At 47.9% G+C, this 5,639-nt stretch overlaps 1 pseudogene; it reads left to right on the top strand.

The window, feature by feature from the left end:
- The first annotated feature begins 213 nt into the window (after positions 1-213).
- LOC144768569 (peptidyl-prolyl cis-trans isomerase FKBP3 pseudogene) lies at positions 214-850 on the top strand (annotated as a pseudogene).
- The last annotated feature ends 4,789 nt before the right edge of the window (positions 851-5,639 follow it).

The following is a 5,639-nucleotide window of genomic DNA, read 5'->3' as shown; positions in this document are numbered from 1 at the left end:
AGGAATAAAATAGTTACGTGCAACACTCAAGTAAAGGGGCCCGTAGCTGTGGAAGGATACAAATGAGGACATGCTCGTCATGAAGCAGGACTAACAAGCCGAAAACCAATCGGAAGGCAGCATGTAGTACGTAAGCCAATGAAAAAGATGGGCCGGAGAATGGCTGGAGCTTGCACAAAGCTTCGACACTGCAGGTTTGAAAAGCGCAGCAAGATGGCAGCATCCGAACCGCAGCGGGAGTGGAGCGAGGAGTAGCTGAAAAATGACGACCTGCCCAAGAAGGACATCATTAAGTTCCTACAGGATCACGGCTCAGAATCGTTTCTTGCAGAACATAAGTTACTGGGGAATCTAAAAAGTGTTGCCAAGACTGCAAAGAAGGACCAATTAATTCCAGCGTACAACGAGCTGTTTCAAAATAAGCGCTTTAAAGGTATTGACACTATAGTTAGAGTGACGGAGCAAGTTAAGAATGTGAAGTTAGACGAAGATGCCCCACCGAAGCCTGAAGAGATCGTTTATGAGGGTCCACCAAAGTACACAAAATCCATTCTGAAAAAGGGAGATAGAGTTAAATTTCCGAAAAAATGAGACACTGTTCATTGCTGGTATACTGGATCATTGGAGAATGGGACTGTATTTGATACAAATATTTCAACAAGTTTGAAAAAGAAGAAAGTGGGTAAACCTTTGAGTTTCAAAGTTGGATTAGGAAAAGTTATCAGAGGGTGGGATGAAGCCCTTCTAACAATGAGCAAAGGTGAAAAGGCTTACCTGGAAATAGAATCTGAATGGGCTTATGGCAAGAAAGGACAGCCAGATGCAAAAATACCACCTAATGCAAAATTAGTGATAATCCAATATTACACAAACGCATACGTTATACCTATATCTTTTCATGGTAAACATTGTCGGTCAATTTAATTGCAGATAAATACAACTATCTATCTATTAATTTACTGCGGGTTAAAGTGCATGCCGCTCAAAGCGATGCAACTGCAACCCTAGACGACACCTGCCAATTGATATATTTCACTTTCTGATATAACGCTGTTACATTGACCAAGCTTGGGGTCCTTCCCGCCTCTCTGATACTCTCCTATTACCATCTCGGTGCGCCGTTAAGCACTTATTCAATTATCAGATTCAGATCTTCGCATTGGCAAGGACCTACCAATCAATTCAAATCTTCATCTTCAGCCATCACACAAAATACAACTAATTCCAAAGATTGAACACATTGACTTCAAAGGCCACGTAATGTGCACATAACTGTCTTATAATTATGAGGACATCTGAGAATATTAGAGCGGCGAACTGTCCAGTTTTGACATTGAAAATTGGAGGAGAAAGCATGTATATATTGTACGTTAAACCACTAGAATAAACAGTAATTAACAAGAAATGCATTTTGTTTTGGGTTTGGGTCGGGTATGTATTTGCAATGCATTGTGGGCAGGCGGATGTTCCTTTCGATTCTCTCAGCCTGATTGCTGGTAAACCCTGTCTGAAGGGGAAACATCATTTACCACGAAGGCATTACCACTACTAACTTTTACCACGTGACACTTACCACGCAGGGTGCCTTCCACGCAGGGTGCCTTCCACGACGTCTTTACCACGGGCTGGGGGGGGAGACGTGGTATTCCTTCATGTCGTTCTGCGTGGGCTTGGGGGGCAGAGGGGGGGGGGCTCGGAGGGGGGCTGGGGGGGGTCTCCCCCCCCAAAAATAACAAGCAGGTTACTTTAAAAAAAAAACGAACATAAATTTAAAAGAAAAAGGAAAGAGCCTCCCCCAAAGACGTGCCGTGTACGTCAAAAAAGCAGTCCTTTTTTTATTTTGGTATACGTGTTTTGACGCTTGTTTCAATGGAGGATGGAAGTAAGGGCTCGTAGAGAAAGACGTGCAGGTAAGACGTTTCTAGGCGTAGTAAAATCCTACGTTGTAAATACCAGCGTGGTAAAGCCACTTGCGATGTAAAATTCGCGTGGTAAAGCCATGCGTGGTATTTGAAATCGTGGTATAATCATATATTCGTCTGAAGAGCGTCGCTTAAGACAAAACAATAAATAAAACAGGCACGCCCATTTTACTCATCTTTATCTTGCTGCCGTCATACACTGTCCACATACAGCGTGGTGTCTGACTGGACTAGGAGTAGCAGCCTCTACCCTGCAACCCCCTGCATGTATGTTACAGTGTGGTGCCTGGCTGATGTGAATATGGACACCTAGTGACGACTTGTGGTATTGCACCCCTGGTGTCTATTTATTTATCGAGGTGCCCGACTGTCTTGATTAGGGACCCCTAGTGACGACCCTTGGTATTGCACCCATGGTGTCTATATAGTGTGGTGCCTGGCTGTCTTGATGAGAGACGCTCAGTGACGACACATGGTTCTGCACCCTGGTATATTGTGTAGGGGCTAGAAGCCTCGGGAGAAAACTGCTATGTGTGGTCAAGGTGACAACAGGCCTTAAACAAGATATAAGGGGAAATAACAGAGCCAACCAAACACGAGTGAGACTAGATTGGACCGGAAGTCCGGTGCGACCTCCGTTCTTTTATTTATAGCCTGGCCAGAAGGTGATACAAAGTGTGGCAGTGCTTCCGGGGCTCAGCCGAGACCCTCGGAGCACTAGAGCGCTACATCTCTTCCCAACTTGGTTTTTTGAACAAACTAGTTAAAGTACTTAGAATGCAAAGTCTGCCAGTCTTTGACTCTGCCTTGGATTTGGCCTGAGGTTGTAGTGTCGCCTTCCTCTCGAAGGAGTGCGTTCGGGATCTTCTCTCTGTGGCGATGATGGTGCAGCCACAGGGGTGTCCGTGGGCGAGCAAGGGGCGACGTCTTCGCACCTGCCCTCTACCCCTGCTCTAGCAGGTGATTCACTGGTGAGCTCTGTGGTGTCTTGTGCGGATGGTATGCGCTTGAACCACGAAATGTTTCTGGTTACCTATTCTCCATGTCGATGTGCTGTTATCACCGTGCCATTAGTTGCTTTGATTATCCATGGTTATGCCTCTTATGGATGGAGTGCGGAATTTGACTCCTGGCCTCCGAGCTCGAATAAGTACCGTGTCTCTGGGGATTAGCTCTCGTTCACAAGCCCGTCTTCTCCGACTTGCTCTGTCATTGGTCTTCCTTCTTCGCTCTTGGGTGGCTTCAGGTACACATGGGTCTGGTACCCAATTTTCCGCCATGAGGAGTAGCTCCCTTCTTGGCCCGGTCAACATCAAGGACCAGGGAGATCGTTGTTTTGTACTGTGTGGGGTGCTCCTGTATTCTCTAAGGAAATGCTGGAGGGCTTCCTCCGGTTCCGCTCCTTTCACCGTGGCTATCCGCAGAATCTTGTTGATGGTCTTCATGAACCTCTCCACCTCTCCGTTAGCCTGGGCCACTGGGGTGTGATCCAATGGTGTTTTACACCCAGGCTCTGCAGGAATTCCTTGAAATCACTCCCCTGGAACGGAGGGCCATTGTCCGTTTTGAGTACATGCGAAATGCCGAACATGGCAAAGGACCTGCTGAGAATCGGTTGAATGTTCGTAAAACTGGTTGACCGGGCTAAGTCTACAATGGGATATTTGGTGTAGCTGTCTATTAGTACCACCTTGATCCTTCCGTCCGGGAAACTGCCAAAGTCCAAACTGACCCACGACCAGGGGGACGGAGCCCGATCTTCTGTGATTATTGGAGCGGGAGCATCTGGTGTGCTAGTAAGCTGACACGCTCGGCAGTTCCGCACCACGGCGCCGACACTGTCCTCCAGGTTGGGGAACCATACTTTTTTGCGCATTCTGTCTTTCATCCTTCGGGTTCCCTGGTGTCCCTCATGGGCCAGTATTGTTGCTTGCTCTTGTAGGGCTAGAGGAATTACCACTCTGGGTCCTCTCAGTATGAGCACATTGTCCGCGCTGCTGAGTTCATTGCCAACCTTCCAGAATTGACCTAGCCGCAGGCGGTCTACCTCATTCCAACCACTGACATTTCGTAGGAAGTTTTCCCAGGATCCTGTGTGTATCGCTTCCGTGACGCGTTGAAGGACCACATCATTAGCCGGCTGGGATACAATGGCATCAGCCGCTAGCGCTCGGGGGCATTCCCACTGGGACACCATGTTCACAAACTCTTCCGTTTGCATATGGGTGCCTCATCAGTTGATGGATGTAGCGACAGAAAGTCAGCAGTGTTCTTCGCCCCGGGCCTGTACACTAGGTCCATTTGGCAATGTTGCACTTGGATGGCCCATCGTTCAATCCGAGGTGGAGGGTGAGGAGCGGTGCCTCTGAACAACGGTATCAATGGCTGGTGGTCGGTTACCATCCGAAATGGGTGTCCTGTGATATACAGGTGAAAGTGGTTACAGGCCCATTTCACAGCTAGGGCCTCCCTCTCGATCTGTAAGTATCTTGCTTCTGTCACGGTGATGGATTTGCTCGCGAATGACAGGGGAGCCCATACTCCTGGTTCCGTCTCTTATGTGAGTAGAGCTCCGAGACCAACTGTTCTCCCGTCCACTAGTATCTCGGTGTGTCTGGCAGTGTCAAAGTAGGCCATGGTGGTCTCATCCAGTAGTGCTGTTTTAACTTTGTTGAATGCTTCTTCTTCGGTGTTGGCCCATGTCCACGGGCTCTCCTTCTTTGTCAAATTTCGCAGGGGCTCAGCGATCGTGGCTAAATTGGGAATGAATCTCACACAGTACTGGGCCATGCCTAGGAAACTTCTCACTTCCGATGCTGTCGTGGGTGCAGGAGCATATCTGATGGCCTGAGACTTTCTGGGGTCCACTTTGACTCCATCCGAGTCGAATACATAGCTAAAGAACTCTATAGACTTCGTGAATAACTGACATTTATCTTTGTGCAGTGTCACTACGTGCTCGGCCAGCCTCTGAAGCGTAGCTCTCAGCCTTTGATGATGTACTTCGCTCTTCTTGGCATGTATTAGAATGTCATCACTGACATTTAGCACCCCTTGTAAACCTGATAAGATCTCCTTGATCGTATTTTGAAAGATTTCTGTAGCAGAGGATATGCCGAAATGTAATCTCTTATATCTTCTTAGGCCCAGATGTGTCGAGAACGTCGTGATGTATCGACTCTCTTCTGCCAACCTTAACTGGTGGTACCCCGCGTTGAGATCCCATTTTGAAAACCACTGGGTTCCATTGAGGTCGGTCAGAATATCATCCACCATGGGCGTGAGATGTCTCTCCCTCTTTATTGCTTTGTCAGGCATCCTCATGTCTATACAGATTCTTATTTTTCCTGGCTGTCGGGGTTTTTCTGCTATTACCATGGGAGATACCCACGGAGTCGGCCCGTCACCTTCTCTATGACTCCTTGTTCTTCTAGCTGAGCCAGTTCTTGTATATACTGCTGCTCGGAGATGGAATTCTTCGATGTCTCAACGCAATGGCCTGCACAGCTTTATCGATGTGGAGCTTCACCGGTGGTCTTTTAATTGTCCCAAGACCCTTGAAGAGTGATGGAAACAGCCGCAGGATGTCTCTGTTTGAAGAGCTTTCACGATATTGGCAAAGGCAACGAGGTTGAGGTCTTCTGCTGTGTGGCTCCCAACCAGTAGGTCAGCTTCCTTGTCCGACCACGTGAAATGTCGTCATTACTTCTGCACTGG

This window comes from Lissotriton helveticus, chromosome 1_1, assembly GCF_964261635.1.
Source record: "Lissotriton helveticus chromosome 1_1, aLisHel1.1, whole genome shotgun sequence".
Classification (NCBI taxonomy): Eukaryota; Metazoa; Chordata; class Amphibia; order Caudata; family Salamandridae; genus Lissotriton; species Lissotriton helveticus.
This window is presented reverse-complemented; position numbering and strand designations above follow the sequence as displayed.